The sequence below is a fragment of the Heterodontus francisci genome, chromosome 12 (genome assembly GCF_036365525.1).
Source record: "Heterodontus francisci isolate sHetFra1 chromosome 12, sHetFra1.hap1, whole genome shotgun sequence".
NCBI classification, from domain to species: domain Eukaryota; kingdom Metazoa; phylum Chordata; class Chondrichthyes; order Heterodontiformes; family Heterodontidae; genus Heterodontus; species Heterodontus francisci.
Genome location: NC_090382.1, coordinates 59,776,869 through 59,793,838, shown reverse-complemented (window position 1 = coordinate 59,793,838; position 16,970 = coordinate 59,776,869).

The following is a 16,970-nucleotide window of genomic DNA, read 5'->3' as shown; positions in this document are numbered from 1 at the left end:
TCCTCAGCATCTACTATGTTAAGCCCCTCAGAATCGAATACGTTTCAATAAGATCACTTTTTTTTCTTTTAAACTCCAATGAGTATAGGCTCGACCTGCTCAACCTTTCCTCTTAAGACAGCACCTTCATCCCAGAAATCAGCCAAGTGAACCTTCTCTGAACTGCCTCCAATGCAAGTATATCCTTCCTTAAGTAAGGAGACCAAAACTGTACGAGCGCTCTAGGTGCCGTCTCACCAATGCCCCATACAGTTATAGCGAGACTTCCCTACTTTTAAACTCCTTCCACCTGCAATAAAAGCAAACATTCTATTTGCCTTCCTAATTACTTGCTGTATCTGCATGCTAAGTTTTTGTGATTCATGTACAAGGACACCCAGATCCCTCTGTACTGTAGCAGTCTGCAGTCTCTCTCCATTTAAATAATATTCAGTTTTTCTGTTCTTCCAGCCAAAGTGGACAACCTCACATTTTCACACATTATACTCCACCAGCCAAATTTTATGCCCACTCACTTAACCTATCTATATCCCTTTGCAGACTCTTTGTGCTCTACTCACAATTTACTTTCCTACCTATCTTTGTATCGTCAGCAAATTCGGCAACTCAGAACCTTCATCCATGTCATTAATATAGATCATAAATACTTGAGGCCCCAGCACTGATCCCTGTGGCACTCCACTAGTTACAGTTTTCCAACCTGAAAATGCCCCATTTATCACAACTCTCTGTTTCCTGTTAGTTAACCAATCCTGTATCCATCCTCGAACTACTTCGACTACTATCTCTAAATGAGATAAAAACAGAGTGGGATATATTAGTCAATAGGTAGGAAATTTGTAGTTTTGTCTGTTTTGGTACTTAACTAGCAATTAACCTGGAAAACCAGGTTTGTCAGCTGTTTTAAACATGGGGTAATTTTATGAGTGTGCGCTAAATGCAGATTTAACGCAACTCACAAATTTACTCTTCCATTACCCCACAGTCTAGCACTAAGTGAATTTAACTCAGATTTTCATCAGGAATTTGCCAGCATCTCTAGTTTTACAGGAAAAGTTCATTGTAAATAATGTAATTAATTCTATTATGGCATCACATTTATGTAGTGGAACATTTAATAAATTCTATGTTTTAAACAAATCACTTTATGATCCAATTACAGAAAAAAATAAGAGACTTGCATTGTTATATATGTTACAATCACAATAGTAAAAATAAATTAGGCTTGAAATTTGCTTCCAAATCATTGTAATAGCTATTTCAACATTTGACTGCTCATTTACAAAGCAAATTTTTTAAATAATAAAGCCAAGTAAATGGAGCAGATATATCATAGAATTATTGTTATTAATAACCATTCTTGTTTAACTGAGATAGATTTGCCTAATTCAGTAAAGGGCTCAATTGGAGATTAACATTGTGCAAACATTTGTTTAAGGCTAAATGTTCCCGCTTAAGACAGAAAGATGGTCCAATGTCACATATACTCTAATCACTAAAAGAATGAAACAAAACCAAAAAGTGATGGAAATACTCAGTAGGTCTGGCAGCATCTGTGGAGAGAGAAGCAAAGTTCCAGTTCTGATGGAAGGTCACAGACCTGAAACATTAACTTTTTTTCTCTCTCTGCCGATGCTGCCAGACCTGCTGAGTATTTCCATCACTTTTTGGTTTTGTTTCAGATTTCCAGCATGTGCAGTATTTTGCTTTTACTAAAAGAATGAATCTGGCCATTCAGTTGTGAAGCAATATCTATTCTTATCCTTAGTTTTCAAATGTTTTGCAATACACTGGTTAAATCTAATGTCTGAAATGCAGTGGGAGAAAGAAATAATTGTAATACAGTGGGTGAAGGTAATGGTTGCAAAATCTGCAAGTGTCAATCTTCGTGCTTTCACTGAGATTGTAGAGCTGACCAGTGTTGACTCTGTGGAGCTGGTGGGATCAACAGAGCATGTTTAATTTTTATGGGGCAACAAAACACAGGCATATGTCTAGCACCCATCTGCCCCATGCGGCCAGAAGGTCTGGCAAATAGCTACCATTGATGCAGTGTTGCCCAGGATCCCCAAAGTCCAGATCATATGCAATGGTAAAACAATCTAAACAAAAATCAAGGTTCTTCAGCTTCCAGACAGCTACTCTTGAATAGAACCCCTATGGGACCCACTTGCGGCCAGCTGGAGGTTGGTACACTTCATCTTTCTTGATACACATTCTTCCAATAATATGCTGGGTGCCTTCTGAGCTGGGGAAGTGGGAACTCCCAACTTAGGAAGTCCCTGACCCAGCTCAGCCATTTTGGTTTCATTGGCGGTTCTTCCCTTAGTAATGTTGTTATGATCAGGTGAGGAGGGGTCAAAGCCCTCTCCTGTTGTCCCACTCCTTGTTTGACCACAACAGGTTTTTTTTTTAAAGTGGATATGCTTGCCAATTCAATGAGTGTTTAACTATTTATGTGCTATGTTCATAAAAAGAACCAATCATGCAGGTTTTCTTGAGTTGAAAAAAGAGAGGTTAGCTTTATTGTACTTAAACTGATATAAGTAAAGTAATAAACTACACTCCGACTTTCACACACACACACAAATAGGTTACAGAGTGGGGAAGGATAGATTGGTCAGATTAGAGTCTGGAGAAATAAAAAGGGGTATACAGTCTGTGGAGTTTGGTGACTTGGCTGGCTTCCACTGAACTCGCTGGTCCTGAGGCTTCTGATTTGCAGATGTGGCCAACTGATTCGGGGTTTTCCTGGAGACAGTGATGCAGATAATTACCTTCACGTGGTCTCTGTCTGCAGCAGTGATAGGCCTAGGTGGTTGTGGCCATCAGGCAGGGTTCAAAGCTTATAAGGTGGACTGAAGAGAGAGAGGGGGAGGAGGAACCCGACTGGGGTCTTCGCTTGTTGGTGTCTAGTTACTTGTCTCGGTTGCTGCAGAGGAAACACCAGCTTAAACACACAGATGGTGGGCCTGTCACATGACCTCACCCTGTGATTCAACATGATGGCTCAGTGTGTATTCCTTCTTGCAACTTAATCAATTGATGTCTCGGAATTCCCTTCTCTCAACCAGGGTCCCATTGTTCAAGTGATTAGTTTTGAGTGGTTCGTCTCCACCAGTTTAATGTCCTAAGTGATTGCCTTAATGTCTTGTTAATAGAATAAGGCTAGGTAGTTCACTCAAAATTCCCCAGGACATAGTTCTGGAGGGGACACTGGTAGACAACTCTTCTCCACTTGCATGCATTGGACTGTAGGGCATAGTGATACAAATTGTGGTGGCCATCTTAACTGCTAGCAGTCACCTTTTATCTGTTCATTTTTTTCCTTTTGTTAAACTTAATTCAGGCTTCAAGACAGTGGATTAAAAAATCAGCATTCGGCAGAGTACGTTTTGGGCCACCTCCATATCACATGGAATGAAATGTCACGACAGGAGCATTTCATTAGAAGGTCATAAATAAAAAAAAGAAACTGTACACACACATTCATCCTCAAACACTCACTTGTCAATTTCACACTGCCATAGCTATGCTGTGGTTTAGTTTCCATCCAGGATGATTCTCTGATGAATTAAACTCTGTATAAAGCATCAGCAATCACATTGTTTTTTCCTGCAATGTGGATAATCTTTAGGTGGTAAGGTTGCAAAAGCATGCTCCATCAAAATAGCTTTGCATTCTGGATTTTGAATTTCTCCACAAGTATCAAAGGATTGTGGTCGGTATGGATTACTTTGAGTTATATATCCAAAATGGATAGAGGGAGAACGTAGTCTATACTCGCTAAAAAGTCTATTTTGGTTATGTAGGTGGCATTTCCTACTCTATGAAAACAGTCTTCCAGGTGGGGAATTGGGTAGGAGTCAGCTCTGATCACTGCATTAATCTTCCTGTAATCAATGTAGAGCCTTGTTGAGCCATCGGGCTTGGGCACGGGCACAACTGGGGAATTCCAGCTGGTTTGACTGGGCTCAATCAGCTTGTGCTCCAACATGTGCTGAATTTCCTGACCCAACTTGCGTCAGTTTCCTGGGACCTAGGCGATAGGGATTTTGCTTTATGGAACGGGTCTCTCCTACATTCAGATCATGTAGAGTGAGGGTTGTGCAGCCTGGTATGTCCCTGCAGATCCCTTTAAATGCTGTGAGCAGCCTTGTTAGGTCTCCTCTTTGTTCCGCGTTTAAATAGAAGAGTACGGTGTCTAATTTCCCTAACATTTTGCTGTTAGCTAACCGGATGATCGATGGTTCAATTTGGGAATCCTCCAGGCTGCCCTCTAACTCATCTTTGCTGTCCCTTTTTCCCTCCTCTTTCCTGAATGCCTAATAGAACTGTGCTTGTTTGTCCCCTTCCCGGCTGTGATACTGCTTTAACAAATAGATATGGCACAGCCTTTGGCTTTTCCTAGGGTCTGGGATGTCAATTAAATAATTCACCTTGCTAATCCTCTTTACCATTCTGTATGGGCCACTAAACCAGGTTTTCAGTGGTTCACGCTGTATTGGTAGTAACACTAACATATGGTCTCCAGGCTGAAATGTTCTGGCCTTGGTATGTTTATCTGACTGCCTTTTCATAGCTGTCTGGGAGGTTTTTAGGTGTTCATGAGCCACTGCCCAGGCTCTTGTGAGTCGCTGACGGAACATGGAGATGTAGTCTAAAATGGAAGGCTTATCCCTGTGTCCCAAAATCCTCTCCTTGATTAGTTTTAGAGGACCTCTCACCTCGTGTCCATAAACTAATTCAAAGAGATGAAAGATAGTGGACTCATTGGGTGAGTCACTGGTAGCAAACAGAAGAAATCCCAGCCCTTTGTCCCAGTCATGGGGGTACTCATAGCAGTATTCCCTGATCATTGTCTTTAGGGTCTGGTGGTACTGCTCCAAAGCCCCTTGTGACGTTGGCTGGTAGGCTGAGGATTTTAGCTGGGTTATGCCGAGATTACCCTTGACCTTTTGAAATTCATGCCCTGATTTGACAGCATCTCGGCAGGCAGCCCTTATTGGGTGAAGAATTGGGTTTGCCCCTCCAACACTACTTTGTCAGAAATAGTTCTTGAGGGATGGCCTCTGGGAATCAGGTAGCCACATCCATAATGGTGAGAAGATACTGGTAGCCCCCTCTTGACTTTGGCAAGGGCACCACACAATTCACTAGCACTCTGCTGAATGGTTCCTGAAAAGCTGGTGTGGGAATTAGGGGTGGCAGTTTTCTTGCAGTTTGGGGCTTCCCCACAACCTGGCACATGTGGCAAGTTTTACAGAACCCGACCACATCCTTGTGTAGTTGTGGCCAGTGAAAATGCGGTCTTATGCGGACTTTGGTTTTTCGGATAATGACATGTCCAGCCATTGGAATTTCATGGGCAATCCTCAATATTTCCGTGCGATACCTTGGCGGCACCACTACCTGGTGGACCACTGTCCACTCTTCATCCGTAGGTCTGTGAGGAGGTCTCCACTTCCTCATCAGCACCTCATTCTTTAAATAGTAGCATTCTGGCACTCCCTCTGCTTCAGCTTCAGTTTGGGCAGTCTGTGCTAACTTTTTTAACACTGGGTCAGCTTGCTGAGCCTCAACCAAGGAGGATCTGATGAACACCTTCATTAGTTCCTTTAAATTCCTGAAGAAGGTTTTGGCTAACCAAACAGCAAGGTCATCTGTCTGCAGTGCCAGCTCAGTCTCCTCTGATGGAGCTTGTTTGGTCATCACACAGTCAGGGAAAATGCCAGGGACCTTTTCCTGTAACTGCTCTGTCTCCTTGACGTCTTTCAGTCTCTAAAACCACTGGGGAAGCTACCACCTTCGCTCCTGCCAGATCATTACCAAGGAGCAGGTTGACCACGTCCAAAGGTAAACTAGGAGCAATCCCCGCCGTTGCTGGTCCTGAAACAAAGTCGCACTCCAGGGGCACCTGATATAAAGGTATGGGCATATACCTTCTCCCGATACCGTTTCACTAATACTCGGGCATTCAATGCACTCTCTGGGGGAAAGGTCATGCCTTTTCCTAGCAGAAGGGATTGGGTGGCCGCTGTATCCCTAAGTATGACTATGGGCTTACTTGCCTACTCGAGGGGTATGGGGTTACATTTCTTTTGGGCGCAAAATCCTGGTAACTCACAGGGATTTTGTTAAGTTCTCCCGCACTCGCAGCAGTGCGTTTACAGGGTCTTACTGCCACAGTTAAAACCAAAGCCTGGTCTGCTGTGCTTTCTATAAGGGTCCCTTTACCTGCACTAGTCTGGTATACCCTGATTAATTCTATTAGTTTTCCCCATAACTTTCAGCAGTCTTAGCTCATAGGTGTACAGCCTTGTTACAATGGAAACACACAGGCTTTTGGGGATCACTCCTGTTCTCAGCGCCATCCTTTTTGGCTTGAGGAGGGCCCCCTGTGTTTCTAGCTCTTCCTTTTCACCCATGGCCGTTCATCCTCCCACCTTCTATCCTTTTCAGGTTTTTGGTGGTGATTAGAGAAGCAAATGTTACATCGCTTTTCAAGAAAGGAGGGAGAGAGAAAACAGGGAACTACAGGCCAGTTAGTCTCAGATCAGTCGTTGGGAAAATGCTGAAATCTATTATTAAGGAAATCTGAACAACGCACTTAGAAAATCACAGTATGATTAAAACAAGACAACATGGTTTTACTAAAGGATCATCCTGTTTGACAAATTTATTAGTTTTTTGAGGATGTCACTGGTCGGGCAGATAAAGGGAAACCAGTAGATGTAGTATACCTGGATTTCCAAAAGATATTCGATAAGTTGCCACACAAAAGGTTAATTGGCAAGATAAGGGCTCATGGAGTTGGGAGTAATCTTTTGGCATGGAAAAACGATTGGTTAACAGACAGGAAGCAACAAATGGGCATAAACAGGGCATTTTCAAGTTGGCAGGCATAAAGAGTGGAGTGCCGCAAGGATCAGTGCTAGGGCCTCAGCTATTTACAATCTATATTGTATAGGGGCGGCACAGTGGCGCAGTGGTTAGCACCGCAACCTCACAGCTCCAGCGACCCGGGTTCAATTCTGGGTACTGCCTGTGTGGGGTTTGCAAGTTCTCCCTGTGTGTGCGTGGGTTTTCGTCGGGTACTCCGGTTTCCTCCTACCACCAAAAGACTTGCAGGTTGATAGGTAAATTGGCCATTATAAATTGCCCCTAGTAAAAGGTAGGTGGTAGGGGAATAGAGGGACAGGTGGAGATGTGGTAGGAATATGGGATTAGTGTAGGATTAGTATAAATGGGTGGTTGATGGTCGGCACAGACTCGGTGGGCCGAAGGGCCTGTTTCAGTGCTGTATCTCTAAATAAAATAAATAAATAAATAAAAATATTAATGAATTAGATGAAGAGACAGAGAGCAATGTATCTAAATTTTCTGACGATACAAAGGTAGGTGGAAAGGTAAGCTGTGGGGAGGACACAGAGAGGCTGCAAAGAGATATAGATAAGTTACGTCAGTGTGCAACAAAATGGCAGATGGAGTGTAATGTAGGGAAGTGTGAAGTTATGCACTTTGGTCGTGAGAATAGAAAGGCAGAATATTTTTTAAAAGGTGTGAAACTTGTAAGTGTTGATGTTCAGAGAGACTTGGGTGCGCTTGTATAAGGAACACAGAAAGTTAATATGCAGGTACAGCAAGCAATTAGGAAGGCAAATAGCACGTTGGCCTTTATTCTTTATTGCAAGGGGATTGGAGTACAGGAATAAGGAAGTATTGCTACAATTGTACTGTGTTTTGATAAGACCACATCTGGAATACTATGTGCAGTTTTGGTCCCCACGTTTAAGAAAGGATATACTTACATTGGAAGTAGTGCAGTGAAGGTTCACTAGTTTGGTCCCTGGGATGAGGGGGTTGTCCTATGATAAGAGGCTAAGTAAATTGGGCCTGTATTCTCCGGAGTTTAGAAGAATGAGAGGTGATCTCATTGAAACATAAAAGATTTAAAGGGGCTAGATAGGGTAGACACTGAGTCTGGGTTTTGCCGGGTGCTACGGTTTCCTCCCACAGCCAAAGACTTGCAGGTTGATAGGTAAATTGGCCATTGTAAATTGCCCCTAGTGTAGGTAGATGATAGGAGAATAGTGGGGATGTGGTAGGGAATATGGGATTAATGTAGGATTAGTATAAATGGGTGGTTGTTGGTCGGCACAGACTCGGTGGGCCGAAGGGCCTGTTTCAGTGCTGTATCTCTAAATTAAAATTAAATTAAAATTATTTCCGGTTGTCGGGGAATCTAAAACACGGGGGTTCAGTCTCAGGATCAGGGGCCGATCATTTAATACTGAGATGAGGAGAAATTACTTCACTCAAAAGGTCAACCCCCCAGAGGGTTGTGGATGCTCCATCGTTGAATACATTTAAAGCTGGGATAGACAGATTTATGGTCTCTCAGGGAATCAAAGGATATGGCAAGCCGGTAGGAAAGTGGAGTTGAATCCAAAGATCAGCCATGATTGTTTTGAATGGCAGAGCAGGCTCGATGGGCCATATGATCTACTCCTGCTCCTATTTCTTGTGTTATTGTTCTTGATTTCCCTTGGGGCAAGGGCTTCTGGACAAGTGTATAATCATCAGCCAGGGCTGCTGCCTGCCCAGCTCTTTGAACCTTTTATTCCTCTTCATAGAGAGAGGAAGTGAGTTTTTGAGCTCCTCGAGAAGGGTCACCTCTCTAAGGTTTTCATAGGTGGACTCTCTCTTCAGCATCTGTATCCATCAGTCGAAAGTGAGTTGCTTAACCCGATTGAACTCGATGTAAGTTTGGTCAGGCTGCTTTTGGAGAGTTTGGAATTTTTGGTGATACCAGCTCATAAATGCTCAGGATAGCATTTTTGGTCATCTCATAGTTTGATGAACTCTCATCAGACAACAGTGAATAAACCTCTAAACAGGTTTTCTTGTTAATTTGGTTTACAGTCACAGGGTCCAAACCTTTGCTGGCCACCTCAACTGTTCTGCAAGCTTTCAAAAGAGGTGGAAAAATGTTTCCATATCACCCTTATCGAACTTAGGTGTCAATTGGGAGAACTATAAGAGCTCAGTACTCAGTGCCTTCACTGGGTACATTGGGTCTTCTCCTATTCAGTACAAGCTGCCTTAACTCTCTTTCCTCCTCATGCTTCTGGAAAGCTTTCTTTCTCCCTTTCCTGAATTTCTCCCTCCTCCTTCCATTCCTGGAATTCTTGCTCTAGTCTAGTGATTCGATCTGTTTCAGATTCTAAGCCTGTCTCCAGTTCTTCAGTTTCAATTTCTAAATGTTTGGCCACAAGATTTAGGATTTCCTGTTTCCTAGCTTTAGGACAGATAGTTATCTCTAAATGCTTAGCTACACTCCTTACCTCTTCAACTTTTATAGTGTCCCAAGTTACTTAACTTCTAGGAAGGTACTGGCCTCGAATGTGGTCATTTTAGTACTCCAGCACTGAAAACCAGAAGAAAACTTATATTGAAGTTTTTAAATTATTGCTAGTGATCAGTTTGGTTTCCTGCTTCCAATTTTTTGTTTGTCTTCAGGGGCTGAATTTTTCCAGCCACTCGACGCCGAGGTGCGCGGCAGGGGGGACGGTAAAATTCCATGGGGAGAGGCCCACCTCGACCCACGACGTTGAGAAGCGCCCACCGCATATTACCAGTGGCGGGAGGACCTCGGTTGCGGTCCCCCGCTGCCTGGCGGCGGGCCCTTCATCTGCATATTAAAATGAACCTAAATGATATGCAAATAAACTTACCTGCTGGCGGCGGCCTTCCCACACTGAATTTATGGCTGTTGGTGGTACTTCACTCACCTTCAGAACATCATACGGAGTTCTGAGGTGACAACCTGGTGGGGAGGGGGGAGAGGGATAAAATTTTCAGGGCGGGGTGGGGGAGAGGAAGAAACAAACGTGATTGGGTGAGGTGATGGTGAGAAGGGGTTGAAGGTTAAAGGATAGAAAGGTCTTGGGGGAAAGGTTGCTATCACAACGTTAATGTTTTTTTGGGGGGCGGTAGGACAAATACGACTCTGATTATTCATTGAGGGGGTGGGAGAGGTGATTTGAAGTGTGCATAACATTTTATTGCAAAATATTTCAAAATCTGCCACTTTAAACATGGAAATGTAAGTCAAGTGCTTCAAGCCCTTTAAAACTGGCATCGGCGCCTGCGCAGTGACGCCCGACACCGTTGCCGGGGATGCGGTGGCCGCCCCCACTACGTCATTGAGGGTGGCCGCTCTGCCCTCTCCATTTAAATCATCCCTGCGTATAATATTGCGGGGGCTCTTCAGCAGCACTTCCATATCGAATGGCCGCCAAGTTCAAAGCGCGCCACCGCTAAAATTCAGCCCCAGGTTTTCATCCTGGACAAGCCCCCAAATTTCTGTTACAATCAGGTGAGGAGGGTTCAAAGGACTCCCCTCTTGTCCCTCTCCTTGTTTGACCACAAGAAGTTTATTTATTTTTTAAAGTGGATATACTTGCCAATTCAGTGAGTGTTTAACTATTTATGTGCTATGCTCATAAAAGAACCAATCGGACAAGTTTTCTTGAGTTTAACAAAGAAAGAGGATAGCTTTATTGTACTTAAACTGATCTAAGTAATATGATAAACTTCCACACACACACCCACACATACTCGAGGTTCACTCACACACAGGTCGTTGTTCTGGAGGGGACTTTGGGCAGACAACTCATCTCCACCTCCATGCATTGGAAGGTTGGGTATAGTGACACAAATTGCAGTGGCCATATTAACGAGCTAGCAGTCACATGTTATCAGTTCTTTCAAAAAATATAATTTAGGTTTCCAGCCAATAGGTTACAAAATCAACATTCGGCATTGCATGTTTTCATGACAATGTACAGACATAAACATTGACAGGCAAGAACAGGCCAGTTGGTCCAGCAGATAACCTAGTATCATGATCCCGATTGTTCTTCTACCCACAAGCCTCCAAGTTGCAATTGGTTGGATCTCCCAGACCTGTTCAAAATCAATGTCCTCTTCGCTCACTTTTCTGAATATTTCCAAGCTGGATATCCATGAATAAGATGATTCCTGGTGATCCTGCTGGTCTTCTACTTCTCCACAAGCTTCAATTTTCAAAACAGGCTGAAGTCTTCCCAGCCTTTTGCTTTCTCAGGCTTCCAAGAGCAGGTGTTTCCTCTCTCCCTCTCGAGGTTGCCACTGCTGGTTGTCTTCTCACAGCCTGCCTGCCTTCAGAAAATCTGTACAATTTATTTTGACCCAAAAGTCAATAACATATTGTCCTGTTCAAATATGTAAAGTCCAGAAGTCTGGTTTCACAGAGCCACCTGGGCCTTCCATTGTTCCCAGGTGTCAACAGCTTCTTGGTACATTTGCATCTTTAGAATCATTGAGTCCTTCTTTACAACCCAAAAGTCTGGGAGGGCAAAACCCATTGTTCTTCAGGTGTTACCCCTTACACTCTCTGTTTTTTTAAAAAAATGTCTTTGATCTGTGTTCTCTGTTGACCTGGTAGCCAAAATTTCTACCTTGTCCTTTAGCAGTGTGGATGTAAAGAATCCATCTTAAACTTTTAAAAATCCCAATTTTTAAAACTTAATCATGTTACAAATTCCAATGTCCATAACAGCTTATATAACTTATATGCATGGCTTCTGGTGCTCCCAAACCTATCTAACTCAGTCGATCCACATGGATAGAGTTGAATCCTTTCATTATTTTAAAGACTGACTGCAAACTCCTGAAGTAAGTGGGAATCCAGCATAACCAGTAATCCAATAATCCAGAGGCCTAGGCTAATGCCCTGGGGACAATGGCAGCTGGTAGAATTTAAATTCAATTAATTGAAAAAAAAAATCTGGAATTAAAAGCTATCCTCAGTAATGGTGTTGTGAAACTATCATTGTAAAAACCCATCAGTTCACTAATGTCCTTTGGGGAAGGAAATCTGGCATCCTTACTTGGTCTGGCCTACATGCGACTCCAGACCCACAGCAATGTGATTGACTCTTAACTGCCCTCTGAAAAGTTCAAGGGCAATTAGGGATGGGTAATTAATACTGGCCTACCAGTGATGTCCACATCCCATGAAGGAATAAAAAAATCTTATACCCATTTTGTCCAGGCGATTCTGCTGGATTCCCATGGAATTAATTCAGAAGTCCAGAAGAACCCTTGAGTAAACATGGGGCCAATATCAACATTCAATGGGCATAGGTAATGACTGTGATTCAACAGTTAGACCTCATTTATTCATTTTTGTTCCTTAGCAGCCCTAAAGAAAACAACTGTGAACCTTTTTTTTATTCATTCATGGGATGTGGGTGTTGTTGGCTAAGCCAGCATTTATTGTCTATCTCTAATTGCCCTAAAAAAGGTGCTGGTGAGCTGCCTACTTGAATCGCTGCAGTCCTTGGAGGGCAGGCGCACCCACAGTGCTGTTAGGAAGGGAGTTCCAGGATTTTGACCCAGCGACAGTGAAGGAATGGCGATATAGTTCCAAGTCAGGATGGTGTGTGGCTTGGAGGGGAACTTACAGGTGGTGATGCTCCCATGCATCTGTTGCCCTTGTCCTTCCAGATGGTAGAGGTTGTAGGTTTGGAAGGTGCTGTCGTAGGAGCCTTGGTGAGTTGCTGCAGTGCATCTTGTAGATAGTACAACCCCAAAGCTCGCCACCCAACCCAAACCCACCCAAATTTGCAGGCTAAAACTCCCCTGTGTCTCAATTTAGGTGACTGCCACCAACTGGGATTGACCATAGAAAAGATTATGAAAAGTCAAACAAAAGTCTGATGAGAAAAATATGAAAGTGGCAAACTTTTTGAAAGCTACCCTCCTATTGATAATGATTTAATTTATTTTCCTTAATCTTCATCTTTTATATTGTGTTTGCATAAATAAATGACTCTCAGTGATGGAAAAGAGAGTGGATTGTCTTGGCAAATATATAGTGCTCAGTCAATGCAATTACTTTAGCCAAATTAATTCCAACTGAATATCCCAACATGCTCCTAAGGGAAATCATGTTACTGCTGAACATCTTAGGATTCTTTGGGAATAAAGGCTATAATTTTTTTTAACATGCTTACATGGTACTGATAATTTTTGTAAAGAATGGAGAATAAGGCAGAAATTGCACCCTTTGAACCAATTTAAAAGAAAATGTAACAGTACGTTTGAATTCATTGCCAACACTAAGGACATTATGGTTGGTTTCAATGGCACAGAGACTGAGCCCTGTATATTCAACAATGTTAAGTTTTAGAATCTAAAGAGATTAAAATGTTTATAGCCCCTTACCCAAAGCTAAAAATCACAATTTAACTACATTTTGCAGTTTTTGACTTTGTCTTGTCTATTGTTCCCTTCCCCAAATCATAGATGGGAGCTTGAAGTTACAAAGAAAAAGGGACAGATTCAGTCCACTGGATTTTTGGGTCCCGTTCCACACGGGAATGAAGGCAGCCGGGGGTCCAAAATACCGGCACCCGGCAACGTGCCAGTTTCCTCACACTGTCCCCAGTGCCAGCCATGTTCACCAGCGCAGGGAGAGGGTGGCACAGGGGTCCTGCCCAATCCTGATTAATGTCAATAAAGCTGGTTGAAGAGCTTATTAATGGGCTCACATGGCCTTGGAAGATGTAGAGACAGCCTACTAACTTGTCTTGGCTTGTAGCTGAGGTACACATGGCGGTCATCCTCATCATGGAGGTGCCTGTGGGGGAATCTGCAGAGGCTGCATCATTGCAGGGGGAGCCTCCATCACTTTGCCCTCATCCTCCTCAGTGACATCCTCAGCCCTTGGCTGGTGCTCCAGATGGCTGAAGGGGAGCACCAGCTGTTGCACAACCGGTATCTGCTCCAAACATCTCTGCGCCATCAGCGCCGATGACCACTTCACGCTACATAGCGTGGCATTCATTTTTTGCATCTCAATGCGCAGTTCCTGCATGCATTCTAAGTGTTGCCCCATATTGCACTCCATGAGATTGGCCACTCTCTCCATGGAGGAGCTCATGCACCCAAAGCCCTGAGCCATTGTGATGCACATGATCTGGATGGACTCCTCCATTCTCTGCCCATGAACCTGCACTGCCTCAGGGAACTCTGGCATTTGAAAGCACATCTGTTGCTGCTTGTTTAGGTACAGTCTCCTTTCCAATGACTCTTGAGGCCCTGCATCGGTACCCAGCTGAGCAGGTCGGTGTCTGTTCTCCCTCCTCCAATAGGAACTGACCACAGCTGCCTCTGCCTCTGGCACCTCCTCCTGCACACATGTGCCATGCTCATCACCCAGGGCCACCCCTATTTAAAGGCGCCCGAGGACCCACTGAGGTGAATATGTCTGGCTGACGGTGCCCTTGTAAGGTTTGATGGTGCCTCTTTGGATCTATGTTGGTCATCCTGGTCCAGCACTGGAGGGAGAACGTCTCCTTGGGGGGAACATCTGCACCTGTGGGAGATACAAGAGGAGATCATGAGAACTAGCCTTGGAGAGCAGAAGCCTCTGCAGTGCTGAGGCTTCCCAATGCAATTCAGTGTTCGGCGTGCTATCGGATGGGGTGGAGTGCAATGTACCCCTTTAATAAGGGGATAGTAGTGGGAAGTTGTGTGTGGAATCGGAGGAGATAGGGGAAGTGTTAAATGAATATTTTTCGTCAGTATTTACAGTGGAGAAAGAAAATGTTGTCGAGGAGAATACTGAGATACAGACTACTAGGCTAGATGGGATTGAGGTTCACAAGGAGGAGGTGTTAGCAATTTTGGAAAGTGTGAAAATAGATAAGTCCCCTGGGCCAGATGGGATTTATCCTAGGATTCTCTGGGAAGCCAGGGAGGAGATTGCAGAGCCTTTGTCCTTGATTTTTATGTCGTCATTGTCGACAGGAATAGTGCCGGAAGACTGGAGGATAGCAAATGTTGTCCCCTTGTTCAAGAAGGGGAGTAGAGACAGCCCTGGTAATTATAGACCTGTGAGCCTTACTTCGGTTGTGGGTAAAATGTTGGAAAAGGTTATAAGAGATAGGATTTATAATCATCTTGAAAAGAATAAGTTCATTAGAGATAGTCAGCACGGTTTTGTGAAGGGTAGGTCGTGCCTCACAAACCTTATTGAGTTTTTTGACAAGGTGACCAAACAGGTGGATGAGGGTGAAGCCGTGGATGTGGTCTACATGGATTTCAGTAAGGCATTTGATAAAGTTCCCCACGGTAAGCTATTGCAGAAAATACAGAAGTATGGGATTGAAGGTGAATTAGTGCTTTGGATCAGAAATTGGCTAGCTGAAAGAAGACAGAGGGTGGTGGTTGATGGTAAATGTTCATCCTGGAGTATAGTTTCTAGTGGTGTACCGCAAGGATCTGTTTTGGGGCCACTGCTGTTTGTCATTTTTATAAATGACCTGGATGAGGGTGTAGAAGGGTGGGTTAGTAAATTTGCGGATGACACGAAGGTCGGAGGAGTTGTGGATAGTGCCGAAGGATGTTGTAGGTTACAAAGGGACATAGATAGGCTGCAGAGCTGGGCTGAGAGATGGCAAATGGAGTTTAATGCGGAAAAGTGTGAGGTGATTCACTTCGGAAGGAGTAACAGGATTGCAGAATACTGGGCTAATGGGAAGATTCTTGGTAGTGTAGATGAGCAGAGAGATCTTGGTGTCCAGGTACATAAATCCCTGAAAGTTGCCACCCAGGTTAATAGAGCTGTTAAGAAGGCATATGGTGTGTTCGCTTTTATTAGTAGGGGGATCGCGTTTAGGAGCCACGAGGTCATGCTGCAGCTGTACAGAACTCTGGTGCGGCCGCACCTGGAGTATTGCGTGCAGTTCTGGTCACCGCATTATCGGAAGGATGTGGAAGCTTTGGAAAAGGTGCAGAGGAGATTTACTAGGATGTTGCCTGGAATGGAGGGAAGGTCTTACGAGGAAAGGCTGAGGGACTTGAGGTTGTTTTCGTTAGAGAGAAGGAGGAGAAGAGGTGACTTAATAGGGACATATAAGATAATCAGAGGGTTGGACAGGGTGGATAGTGAGAGCCTTTTTCCTTGGATGGTGATGGCAAACACGAGGGGACATAGCTTTAAGTTGAGGGGTGATAGATATAGGACAGATGTCAGAGGTAGTTTCTTTACACAGAGAGTAGTAGGGGCGTGGAACGCCCTGCCTGCAACAGTAGTAGACTCGCCAACTTTAAGGGCATTTAAGTGGTCATTGGATAGACATATGGATGAAAATGGAATAGTGTAGGTCAGATGGTTTCACAGGTCGGCGCAACATCGAGGGCTGAAGGGCCTGTACTGCGCTGTAATGTTCTATGTTCTATAATAAGCACATTGCCATCTGTAATTACTGTCTCCACCATGAGTGCCAATTTCACCAGAACCAACTTCCTCGGTCTGCGATCCTGGATATTTCCATCACTCTCTCCTCCATTGGTGTGACAATCTGAAGGTAGGGTACCCCTCCACCTGTTTTGAATCTCTCTTGGGCATTATGTACCTGTTTCTCCTGCAAGGACAAAAGAGAATGTAATAAGGCACTGCTGTCCTCTATGGTCAATGGCAGCTGCTCCAATTCATTGCAGGGTACATGTATCAGTGCTGGTAGGTTCTAAGCAGCACTATGGCTTTCAGCCATTCTGAAGGGTCAGTAAGCAGCCTGAGCACACACTCCTCCCATGCTCAGGAGCAGTAGGTGCCCTCGGACTCCTCAGCTGGTGTGTCTGTTGGAGGGTGAATACCCAGAAGCCTGTCCTGAGGGTTGCAGGTAACACTCACCTTCCCAGAGCATATCAGGTCATTGAGTCTTTTCCCACACTGGATCCAGGGTTCTTCTGACCATGCTTCTGCTGCTGGCATTGGCGGCAATGTCCATCCACAGCTGCTTTGTCTATGTGGGTGGCCTCCTCCTGCCACCCTCCAAGAAAAGGACCTCCCTCCTCTTACTCATGGCCCCCAGCATCACCACCAGGTCTGCATCTGAAAAACAAGGGGCTGC